The sequence below is a fragment of the Abramis brama genome (genome assembly GCF_963993115.1).
Source record: "Abramis brama genome assembly, contig: SCAFFOLD_93, whole genome shotgun sequence".
NCBI classification, from domain to species: Eukaryota; Metazoa; Chordata; class Actinopteri; order Cypriniformes; family Leuciscidae; genus Abramis; species Abramis brama.
Window position 1 is genome coordinate 77,989 of NW_028155949.1, and position 13,612 is coordinate 91,600.

A 13,612-nucleotide genomic window follows, 5' to 3' on the forward strand; every position below is an offset into this window, starting at 1 on the left:
TATTTCGCAGCATGTTTGAGCTCCAGCAAGAACCAATGAGGTTCATTCTCATATTTCGCAGCACGTTTTAGCTCCAGCAAGAACCAATGAGGTTCACTCTCATATTTCGCAGCACGTTTGAGCTCCAGCAAGAACCAATGAGGTTCATTCTCGTGTTACGCAGCACGTTTGAGCTTCAGCAAGAACCAATGAGGTTCATTCTCATATTTCGCAGCACGTTTGAGCTTCAGTAAGAACCAATGAGGTTCATTCTCGTGTTACGCAGCACGTTTGAGGTTCAGCAAGAACCAGTGAGGTTCATTCTCATATTTCGCAGCACGTTTGAGCTTCAGTAAGAACCAATGAGGTTAATTCTCGTGTTTCGCAGCACGTTTGAGCTTCAGCAAGAACCAATGAGGTTCATTCTCGTGTTACGCAGCACGTTTGAGGTCCAGCAAGAACCAATGAGGTTCATTCTCGTGTTTCGCAGCACGTTTGAGCTTCAGCAAGAACCAGTGAGGTTCATTCTCGTGTTACGCAGCACGTTTGAGCTTCAGGAAGAACCAATGAGGTTCATTCTCATATTTCGCAGCACGTTTGAGCTTCAGCAAGAACCAGTGAGGTTCATTCTCATGTTACGCAGCACGTTTGAGCTTCAGGAAGAACCAATGAGGTTCATTCTCATATTTCGCAGCACGTTTGAGCTTCAGCAAGAACCAATGAGGTTCATTCTCGTGTTTCGCAGCACGTTTGAGCTTCAGCAAGAACCAGTGAGGTTAATTCTCGTGTTTCGAAGCACGTTTGAGCTTCAGCAAGAACCAATGAGGTTCATTCTCGTGTTACGCAGCACGTTTGAGCTTCAGCAAGAACCAATGAGGTTCACTCTCATATTTCGCAGCATGTTTGAGCTCCAGCAAGAACCAATGAGGTTCATTCTCATATTTCGCAGCACGTTTTAGCTCCAGCAAGAACCAATGAGGTTCACTCTCATATTTCGCAGCACGTTTGAGCTCCAGCAAGAACCAATGAGGTTCATTCTCGTGTTACGCAGCACGTTTTAGCTCCAGCAAGAACCAATGAGGTTCACTCTCATATTTCGCAGCACGTTTGAGCTCCAGCAAGAACCAATGAGGTTCATTCTCGTGTTACGCAGCACGTTTGAGCTTCAGCAAGAACCAATGAGGTTCACTCTCATATTTCGCAGCATGTTTGAGCTCCAGCAAGAACCAATGAGGTTCATTCTCATATTTCGCAGCACGTTTTAGCTCCAGCAAGAACCAATGAGGTTCATTCTCATATTTCGCAGCACGTTTGAGCTTCAGCAAGAACCAATGAGGTTCATTCTCGTGTTACGCAGCACGTTTGAGCTTCAGCAAGAACCAATGAGGTTCATTCTCATATTTCGCAGCACGTTTGAGCTTCAGCAAGAACCAATGAGGTTAATTCTCGTGTTACGCAGCACGTTTGAGGTCCAGCAAGAACCAATGAGGTTCATTCTCGTGTTACGCAGCACGTTTGAGCTTCAGCAAGAACCAATGAGGCTCATTCTCATATTTCGCAGCACGTTTGAGCTCCAGCAAGAACCAATGAGGTTCATTCTCGTGTTACGCAGCACGTTTGAGCTTCAGCAAGAACCAATGAGGTTCATTCTCGTGTTTCACAGCACGTTTGAGCTTCAGTAAGAACCAGTGAGGTTAATTCTCGTGTTTCGCAGCACGTTTGAGCTTCAGTAAGAACCAATGAGGTTCATTCTCGTGTTACGCAGCATGTTAGAGCTTCTACAAGAATTGTAGGATTGAAAATAATCTAAGATATTTGAAATGAACCAAGACAGTTGCTTTACTGTTTTCCACCCCCTTTTTCTACTACAAGAACCATTTGGAGTTCCTAAAGGTACAGAGGGGTTACATGCTGGGTCTGATAGTGATCAAGGCCTGTAGGCCAAGATGTGTGTACTTTGGGGGTTGATGAATTGTCACACCTTTAGTACGGTGGGGGAAGTTGTAATTATCTGATTTGTCAGTTTGAATGTCTCACAATTGGGTTTTAGTCACATGGTCAGGAAAAGATAAAAGAAGATTGAAACTGTTGCTCTGTTTCTTTGGTGCTCTGGTTCTCTTATTGTCTGGGTCCCTTTCTTGGGGCTTTCTCTCTTTACCTCCTCTTTCCTCTTACTGTCTACACCAGGGGTAGGCAACCTAAGGCACGCGTGCCAACACTGGCACGCGGAGGGTTAATCGCTGGCACGCAAGCAAATGCGAGAGAAGTGTATAGGCTATTTCATTCAGATAAAGTAGTCTACCTGCACACAGATCTACATTTTGATGTAATAATTCCTCATAGTAAAAAAACACGGAACGCACATGTAGGAAACCTCCTGAATTACGGCCGTTTCACGCATATTTTTTTCTGCGTGCATGTTAATCAATGAGTGCATTCACACGGGAGCAGGAGCAACGCGTGAGCAGCAGTGAAGCGCGGGTTTCGCCGCCGAGTCTATTTTGTCTGCGCTGCTCACGCTCAATGAAAGTGAAAGCACACTTTTGATGGACAAAATAAATATGATTTCAAACAAAAGTGCCAAAAATGCACAGAATGTGCATGTCTAGTGTGTTTTAACATGAACTGGATTAGGTTATGTCAGAAAAGAAAACTCAAATATTTATAAAAAATTTACCCATTTAAACTTGTTTTTATTATTCAGTTTGGGTAAAAGGACATGGTATTTTATTGAAAAAATATATATAGAAAATAAATATTTGTGTGTGCTGTAAAGTGTAAAATGAAATAGGAATCGGCTAAAATTGGTATTGGCAGGTCAAACTCAATGAAAAATCAGAATCGACCTAGAAAATTGTAATCGGTGCATCTCTAGTTAGGAGTTATAAATACTATAAATTAGGGTTGTTCCGATTCCGATACTAGTATCGGAAATGCCGCCGATACCAATAAAAATTCTGGCATCGGTATCGGCGAGTACATCTACCCATGTACCGATCCGATACCATTTTATTAAACAATACCTAGTTATGCACGCTAGCTTTGCTTTACGCTGCAAATCGGAGATCAATTCTTCTTCGCTGCTCTAAACAGTGGTTGCTTGTGACAACACAGGAAGTTGTGCTGTTGCCACAAGCAACCACTGTTTAGAGCAGCGAAGAAGAAATGAAAACGCAAATTTTCAAATGCAGGCGCCAGGCGCGCGGCAAGCGCATAATGTAAGAGACGCTGGCGCCCAACATCAAATGGCAAACGTAATGAAAACGGAACAAAACTGCGCTACTTGTTATTTTGTGCTTCGCGGACCATTAAACAGTTTGGAACAATGCAGCGCGAGCCGATCTTGATCAAGCTAACTGTTACACTGTTGCTACACAGTGCTAAGAGATCCAGTGAAGAAAGCATTTGAATTCGCCACTGAAGTAATAACTTCGCTGCGAGATCTAGTGAGAAGCATTCACATTCTCCGTTATTAACGGATCAAACAGCGCTGACGTGGAAATCAGGAACATTGTGCTTTCAAGTAACGTTACGTTGGTTTTATTTTGACATTATGAATAAAATTGCTGCCCTCAAATGTTAATCTGAAATAAAATAAACCTTTGTTTATAACTTAACTACTACAATATTACATTTCATTTTTTTTTATAAGGAGCTGTTTTTGTTTTATATGTCAATTATAGCTCCATCATTGCTCAAAGTAAAAAATGATCATACTTTATGATGTTAATAAAAAAATTAAAAATGTAAATCAAGGAAATTTCTCTGGCATTTCTTTCTTTTTGCTGTATTGAAAACGTACCGAACCGTGACACCAGTATATGGTATCGAACCGAACCGTGAATTTTGTGGACCGTTACACCCCTATTATTCATATATAATTTTTTAGATTCCTAGATTTATTTGTTGCACTTTTTTATACAGTTATATTGTAAAACTAAAATACCTTTCATAAAATAATTCTATCAATTCATACAGGGCTAGTATGAAGCTGTATACACACCCAGGTATCGGATTAGTACTCGGTATCGGCCGATACCCTGAGTCCAGGTATCGGAATCGGTATCGGGGGAGGAAAAAAGGGTATCGGAACATCTCTACTATAAATTGTCTATCTAAATCTAAACCAAATTTCAAGAGAATATTTTATTTTTTTGTACTATTTCTGTGTTAGCCATTATGAAAATGTAAAATGTTTGTGTATTTATATGAGTGTGTGTGTGTGTATATAATATATATATATATATATATATATATATATATATATATATATATATATATATATATGTGTGTATGTATATATGTATGCTAAATGTGTGTTGTGGCACAGTGATGAACTCGGAAACTTAAAAATGGCACTTTGACAAAAAGGTTGCCGACCCCTGGTCTACACACTCTCTATACCCGGGCTATTCAATTGGCGGTTCCATCCCCTTTTTCTACTACAAGAACCATTTGGAGTTCCTAAAGGTACAGAGGGGTTACATGCTGGGTCTGATAGTGATCAAGGCCTGTAGGCCAAGATGTGTGTACTTTGGGGGTTGATGAATTGTCACACCTTTAGTACGGTGGGGGAAGTTGTAATTATCTGATTTATCAGTTTGAATGTCTCACAATTGGGTTTTAGTCACATGGTCAGGAAAAGATAAAAGAAGATTGAAACTGTTGCTCTGTTTCTTTGGTGCTCTGGTTCTCTTATTGTCTGGGTCCCTTTCTTGGGGCTTTCTCTCTTTACCTCCTCTTTCCTCTTACTGTCTACACACTCTCTATACCCGGGCTATTTAATTGGCGGCCCGCGGGCCACATACGAGAAACGTTTTGGCAAACGCACCCGTGTTTCTCTTTCAGGAAATGAAAAACTCTCACCAGTGCCACTGAATCATCTGAAGCTGTTTCTCAGTCAGTAACAACAAATCTAGAACAAATAGCGCTGCTTTCAGTTTAGTTTCAGTTAAACTCGCAGTTTAGTTTACTTTGAACTGCGCAGCACCACCCAGTGGATAACGGAACGCAAGCTTAAAGGAGTTGCGTTTACTCCCATTTCTGGACACTATTATTAAACAGCATTGCGACATCCAGTGAGAAGTGGTTCAATTCGACACACCTCTGTTAAAAACCACAAATCACTCAATGATTTAACTAGTTTTAAATCAGATGAAGCAGCCTCAACATTCCCAACACGACTGATGAGGTAAACAGCAGAAACATTGTGCCATGAACGAAGTTAGAAGACTTTAAATCCCCTAATCACCACCTTTACACACATTTACCATGAATGTACTGTACTAATTTACTATGGTTTGGGCAGAAATGTGGAATATTTATATTGAATACTATCTTATAGTCATTTATATTGCAGTAGATTAATTAGGTGGGTAGAGGAATATACAATTCATTTTGTGTATAGTTTTTACCTGTGTTTAGGCATTTTGTTATACAGTGGTAGTGAGTGAGTAGCCATGCATGGTTTTACCAGTGGTTATCAAGTCAGAATATTTTCATTTAAGCCTATAATAATTATAAATAAAATATTTCTTACCAATAGCTATGATCTTGTATAATTAATGTTTTTGTACATAGCTGTAAATAAGTTAATTATTAAAGACTCATAAATCTGCATACTGTTGGTTACCACATTTCCAAGTAAATACAATACTTTTTTTAGGTTTACTTTAGCTCAATTATTGATACTGTTATGTTTCAATAAGTAATAAATAATGTTTCAATAAATAAGCTAAACCCTCCAGCCCTCCTCAACATTTTGATTTAATAATCCGGCCCTCGAATGAAGCTAATTGAATAGCCTTGCTCTACACACACTCACTCTCTCTCTCTCTCTCTCTCTTTCTCTGTCTCTCAAGTAACATTTTACATGCTGGGTAATACCTGGCTCACACTACAGGAGTTTTAAAATCCTAACCGATTTTGAAATCTGGTTGCAGCACACACTTAAGGAGAATCTTTGCAGATTTTCTTCCCTCAAATCTTAAACATGCTCACACTACAAGGTTTGAAAATCGCGGTGCACCACACACTACAAAATGTTATCAAGATGATCATGCCAGAGGAAGCACCTCACGTGATCTCACGCAGCAGATCTGAAGTGGAAAAGCATGGAAACATATGGGATATGCATTGCCATGAGAAACACACACATGCACGCACATACACACGCACAGAGACTTTGAACCTACCGGTACTTTGAGTTAAGAGCTTAGATCGGGCCAAAAAAATCAAGCCCGACCCTACTCGAGCCCATGCACGTTGTGTCTGAGCCCGGCCCGGCCCGGCCCGACACAACACAACACATTAACATAACTGTAATTATGAGCCCGAGCCCGATTTAAACCCGACCATTTTTTTAATACGTGGGCCGTTATAACCAGGGGCGTTGCCAGATAATTTTTTAACGCAGGTGCTGAGGGGGTGCTAGATATAGCCTATATAAATACTATTACAAAAATTGGCCACTTAATATTTAATATTCAATTATTTTAATTGTCACAATTAAAGTATTCATTTTATTAAATTGACCAAGCACAACATTCAGCATTCAATCAAATATTCTTAAAGATTTATTATTATTAGGCTAATAATGTTATTTCAACATAATATCTCGTTATTTTGACATAATGTGTGCGTGCAACAAGCAAGATGTGCATTTGTGAATCCGGTGACGTGTGCATTGCTTTTATTAATAAACAAAACTAGTGTTTTCTGTCGGCTGCAAAGATGAAGTTGACGATCGCCAATAGTGAACGAGCCTATAGAGAGAAATGCACATCATGGATTAGATAATCAGAGAGTAGCCTATTTCTTTTCGTTTTGAATTGTTTCGTTTAAAGACATTTCAAGATTCGATGTATTTCTCATGTCTGTGAGGCATACACTGAGTTTCGGTTAATTTATGATGAGATGCGCTCCGGTTCACGAGCAATGCAAGTGACAGCGCAGGCGCCTCCATGTCATGTGGCATGATTATTGTCTGCTATATTTGGAAATTTGGAATATACTTCCTATTTATTAAATCCAGGCAATTGGTTGATAAAAAAAATTTATATAAATTAAGAAACAATTTATATAAAATGAAATTCACTTTAAAGAAAGGCTTTCTACAAAACAAAATTTAATGGAATGGTCAAAATCATGTCTGACCCACTCTATGTCTCCCGATACATTGCACATCATATCTTACTCGTGCTGTTCACTTTTCATAATCAACATAGCCTAAATGGAAAAAAATTATTTTAACAAATAAATTTAGCACAAAAAAACACAAGCATTTTTGGGGGCGGGCCCAGCCCCCTGGCCGCCCTAAACGACGGGTGTGCCTTCATTTCAAGTCATATTGGTGAAAAGGTAGCCGTGACCAAGGAAAGCGAAATCTTTCAAAAATCATCCTTTTAAGGATATGTCTCATGAATGGCGTCAGCGCTGGTCAATACAATAAATCAATGCCGTTGATCATGGAGTGACGCATAAGCGTTGTCCATGCGCCGCAATTGCTGCTCAGCTGAGTCTTGTAAAGAGGAGCTCAAAGTTTAAATTAAATATTAAAATAATTAACAGCTTGTTTCATTACATCTAGCACCTATCTGTGAATGCATCCGCATTTTTACATTTCCGTTGAATGAACAGTTAAATGACTGAGTGACAGTCTAGAATGCGCAGAGACTTTCAATGTCAATAGCCTACTGGTGAAATATCAGCAGAAAGCCTCTTGTAAAGTGAGATTCAAGGAATTAACTGTTATAATAATAATATTATGTGAAGTTGTGTATAAGTCTTTTATTTTAAACTGTTATTTATATGTATTTTCTTTTTATATTGACATTGTGTGAATTTGTTTTTATGTTTGTGAAGCACTTTGCGTTGCATTCCATGTATGAAAAGTGCTATATAAATAAATGTTTATTATTATTATTATTATTATATAACAATGGTCTAACAAGCTCATTGTCAGGTTTATGTTGTGTTTATTATATTATGTGGACCCGACCCTTATTTTGACATAGGCCTATTTTGTCTTCATTTTAATCCATTAAAATGCCCCCGCACCACCAATGCACATAGCTAAACCCAAGAAGGAATGCGAATGCTTGGTGACAGGAATGAACATGGCCAGCCGGCCCATTCACTCCTCGTTGGTTAACCCAACGGGGCTGTGGGAAAGGGCTAAGAGGACCCTACCCTTAGGACCGAGTGTGCCACCGAGGTTCTGGTGACATCCAACCGGTAGTAACGCTCAAAGGTATGAGGAGAGGCCCAGCTGGCCGCGGAGCAGATGTCCTGCAGTGGCACTCCCCTGAACAAGGTGGCTAAGCCCCTTGTAGAATGAGCTCTGATACCCCCTGGTCGCTCTTGCGGAAAGCACTGGTCCTGGTCATACATGCTTGCAGAGCACGACCGGGACACAGAGCATTCAGGGCATTCAGAGCATTTCGGCATGAAGGCCGGGTTAGGCTTAAGGGAAACCTTATCTCCACTTAGGGAGAATTTGGCGCACGAGGGGTGAACCAAGAGTGCATGTAGCTCACTGACCCGTTTAAGAGATGCCAAGGCCGAGAGCAAAGCTGTCTTGAGGGACAGCAGCTTAAGGGAAATACTTCCCAGAGGCTCAAAAGGATAAAGAGACCGCACTTCCGGCACCATGGAGAGGTCCCACTCTGGAACAGATCTCCTGAAACCCGGCAAAGAGCGGCGTGCACCCTTCATAAAACTGCGGGTTAGAGGGTGCTGCCTGACGGTGGAGCCCTCAAAACCCACATGACAGGCTGAAAAACGCAGCCAGGTAGACCTTAATGGTGGAAAAGGACCTGCCTCTTTCCATGAGGTCTTGCAGGAAACACAAAATATCAGGCACCGAGCACTGATAAGATGTGAGACCACGCCCATCACACCACCCTTTGAACACTTGCCACTTACAGCCATATAGGGATCGTGTGGAAACGGCCCTGGCATTCTGAGTAGTGGCGATAACACGCGGCGGGAGCCCCAGTGCATTTAGGTTCGTCCTCTCACGGGCCAGGCCCAGAGAGTCACTAGGGCTGTATACCTTGGAGAACCTGGCGATACGATACATACCTCGATACACAGGTCACGATTCGATACGTACCTCGATACATAGCTGTCTCGATACGATTTGATACAATGTGACACGATTCGATACGATTCAATAAAAATACATGGGCCAGAGCCAATTAGTTAATGCTGAACACATTTACTCAACAAATAGAACTCTGCATTTTTCTTCAATTTATTAAAGACTGCATTATAACAAAGTGCATTTTGCTTAAATATTTGCAACTTTAAGTGCTCTGATTAATTGTACACAAATTGTATTAATCTGGAAATTACCACAAGTCAACATTTAACTTTCCAAGGGTACAGTCTGAGCTCACACAAGCACAAAATCTTCTTATTATTATTCTTCTTATTCTTAACTTCTTATTAAATCTTAAAAAAGGTGGATATCCGTCTAACACGTCCCAATAAACGAGCGACAGCAGGAAGCTTCAGTGCACGCTGCGAGGCAAGGTTTAAAGTGTGAGCAAAGCACCTGAAATGCAACATACCGGCAAGCTCCGCTGCGACGCTCATATTTGCAGCGTTGTCAGTCACAATAGCTGGGTCTTTGGATACGAGGTCCCACTCCTCCAGCGCCGCTTTCAATAACTCTGCAATGTTTGACCCCGTATGGCTCTCGTGCATGGCTCGCGTTTGTAAAACGTGTGACATCAGTTCCCACTCCTCGTTAACGTAATGGCAAGTGATTGTAACAAAAGCTTGTAATAAAATCTTCGACATTTTCCATGAGTTTTTTGAAACTCGCGGCTGGGCGGAGTATCGATACTAAGGGCTAGAAAATCGATACTGTATCTTTTTTTATTATATCGGTATGTATCTAAGAATCGATATTTTGAGCACACCCCTAAGAGTCACCCTGTCCGGGTGGGGGTGGTAAATCTCCCCGTTGGCTTGGGACAGTATGTCCATGCGAGGGGGGAGGCGCCATGGCTCGGCGTACAACAGAGGGATTATCTCTGCCAGCCACGGGGCTTTGAGCCACCTGGGTGCTATCAGAATGAAAGACAGGCCGTGCTCTCTCACCCTGGCCAGTGTGAAATTATCAGGCACAGGGGAGGAAAAGCATACAGCAGCACTTTGGGCCATGGGTGGGCCAGTGCGTCCACGTCCTTTAGTCGAGAAGAACATAGGACAATGGTGGTTTTCGCGCGAGGCCAAAAGATCTACGGCTGCCTGTCTAAATCTCATCCATAACATCTCCACTATCTGCGGGTGAAGACGCCAATCCCCTTAGATTGGGTTTCCCCTCGATAGCAGATCCGCGCCTCTGTTCAGAATGCCCGGAACATGAGTCACGCGTAATGACAGAAAAACCTGTCTGCTCCACACCAACAGCCTGTAAGCTAGAGCATGGAGTTTCGACGAGCGCATGCCGCCCTGACGGTTGATATAAGCCACTGCCGTGGTATTATCGCACCGTACTAGAACGGGATGTCCCTGCAGGCGAGGCAGAAAATGATTCAGAGCTTTCCAAATGGTAAAAGCTCTAAATAGTTAATGTGCGCTGAACGTAGTCTGCTCAGCCACAGACCATTCACCATTCTGCCTTCCTGGGTGGCACCCCAGCCTGTTAAGGACGCATCTGTCGTCAAAACTTTCCGCATCGTAACCGTCCCGAGGGGGGTTCCCCGTGCGTAAAAGTTCTCGCTCTCCCAATGGCGCAGGGCCGCCGAGCAGGCGCGCGTCACTGTTACCGAGCGGCAGAGATCGCGAATCGGGCTGAAATGTAGTGACAAAACCCATTTTGTGAACGCTCTCATTCTCAGGAGACCCAAAGGCACAACTTGGATAGATGAAGCCATGAGACCCTGCAACCTGAGGCATGTGCGATATTGTACTCTCGCCCCTTCTCTGAACTAAGACAGACAGTTCATCAGAGAGCGAACGCGCTCTTGAGAGAGACGCGCTCGCATGGAGACTGAGTTCAATTCCAAGCCCAGGAAAATTACATTCTGACTGGGAGTCAGATTGTTTTTGCTCGCATTCACCTTGAACCCGAGGGATGTGATGTGCGCGAGCACCCGGCCGGTGTCCAGCGACACCTTCTCCTTCGATTTGGCTATGATGAACCAATCGTATATGTAAGTCAGAATTCTCAGCCCTGATAGTCTCAGGGGCGCCACGCCCGCCTCCGCACACAGACAGAAAGTTCGGGGACTCAAATTTCACCCGAACGGAAGAACTGTGAATTCGTAACAAATGCCTTGGTAGGCGAGACGAAGATATTTCCTGTGTGGAGGGAAGATACTTATGTGAAAGAAAGCATCTTTCAGATCGACTGATGCGAACCAGTCGTTCTGCTTTATGGCACGGGCGAGAGAGCCTTGTGTCACATTCTGAAATTGTATTTCCTCAAATGTTTGTTCAACATTTGAAGGTCCACATAGGCCGGGGGGCACCACGCCTTTTGGAAACATAAAAATACCAGGAATAAAAACCATGGTTTATAAGATTGGGTGGCACCATCTGAATCGCTCCCTTGTTTAGGAGGGAGGAAATTTCCTCTTTCAGAATGTGTGAGGCGTTTTCTTCTCTGTGAGAAGAGAGAACGCCGTTGAAAAGTGGAGGTTTTATTGCAAACTGCAGCCTGTAACCCTGGGTTACGGTACGCAAAACCCACTCGGGTGCTGAAATGGCTTGCCAAGCCGCTTCGTGACTCGAGAGCGCCCCCGCTCGGGCCGGAGCGGGGCTGTATGGGCCCAGCTGGTTCATTTGTGATGCAAAGGCGCCATCTAGTGGGCACACTAGAGGCGACATGCAGGGGTTCGGAGGGATTTCCTCTCTCTGCAGTGAGAAGTTTTCTCTGCGGAGAGAGGTCTTCTCTCCAAAACGAATTCATTTGATTCGTAACTTTGTGTGTTTTGTGTTGGGCAAACACTGGGGCCGGAGCCTTTATTGACAGAGTGAGGGGAACATAGTGTGGTGTCCACTGTGCTAAACTTTCCCTCACAAGGCCTGAAAGTGGGCAGAAAACACACATATCTCCTGAACACATGAACTGGGCAGTCTCAAGTGCAGGCAGAAAAATAATATCCGCGGAGAGAGATACTCTCTCTGTAACGGATTTATTTAATTCGTATGTTTTAAAGTGTTATGTAGTTATGTGTGTGTTTTGTGTTGGGGAACACATGGGCCGAAGCCTTCCACACGCAACGTCCACTAAAAACACACTGCAGGCAGAAAAATAATATCCGCAGAGAGAGATACTCTCTCTGTAACGGATTTATTTAATTCGTTTGTTTTAAAGTGTTATTTAGTTATGTGTGTGTTTTGTGTTGGGGAACACATGGGCCGAAGCCTTCCACATGCAACGTCCACTAAAAACACATGGCTGGGCAGCCACAACTGAGCTGTGTGAGCCCAGCTAGTTGATTTGTGAGGCAATGGCGCCCTCTTGTGGACGGACTCAGGGCGACATGCATGGGATCAGAGAGATTTGCTCTATGTTGGCAGATATATAAATCTGCACAAATTCATTTGATTCGTTTGTTAAATGTGTTGTTTAGTAATGTGTGTGTTTTGTGTTGGGAAACACTGGGGCCGAAGCCTTTAATAACTGGGTGAGGGGAACCAAGTGCGTGCAATGTGGTAACACTGCTATGTACTTTTCCTCACGACAGCCCCGCTTGGGGGGGGGCACACACACAACGTCCACTAAACGTCCTCGTGGCCCGTGAACGCGGGCTCGATACTCCCAACAGTCGAACAACAGGCAGGCCGCTTGCGTTCGGGGCCGCCTTCCTAGGAAGGCATAAATTGAAAGCCTCAACACGTAATCGTAACACATCAAGGCCCGTGAGACCGTGTTAACAGTCTAGCGGGACGCTCCAGTTTTAAGAGTTGTTTCCTCAGACTGGGCGGTGGTCTCAGCGCTTACCCGTCGTAAATATTCCTAGCCTGGTCGGTGGCGCTCTGTGGAGCTGGCCACACAATGTTGAGACGAACGGCCGCTCGCTCACAAACTTCCAGGAGGATGGACTGAGGCAAAGCCGCGTGAGCGCTAGCCTAGGGAACGCTAAAAGGACCGCGCCATCCCCGTCACCGGAACCGGCCGGTTCGTCAACGAGAGTGAGGTTTTCCCGCGAAGATGTCCTCTTCAGGGAATGCGGATTGGGCTGATGTCAGCTCAAATATTTAGAGAGGTGGCGCTCCGGGAGTCCCCCGGTAGCGCGTCATCATCACCGTGTCCCCCATCCGAGTCAGAAAGGCCGAGCACGGCGCGCTGGGTCGTGCAACTAAAAGCCGGCTTAGTAAAAAGCTACATGTGCAGCAATTACAATGACCGCAATTGACCGTTCGCAAAAGCCACATCCCCTAGTTATTGTTACTACGTCCGTCAAACAATTGAGAACCAGACATAGCCATGGCTGGGTTGAGCTCATGGGTGTCCAAACTATGGCCCGCGGTCCAGTTTTTATTGGCCCGCAGCCAGGGTCCGAAATTGGCACCCGCCAAGCGCCAAGTGCGGTTAGATTTTCCGTTTGGCGAGTAAATCTCAAAAGGCTATTCGCCACACTGGCGGGGGTGAATGTTCATCATACCAAAA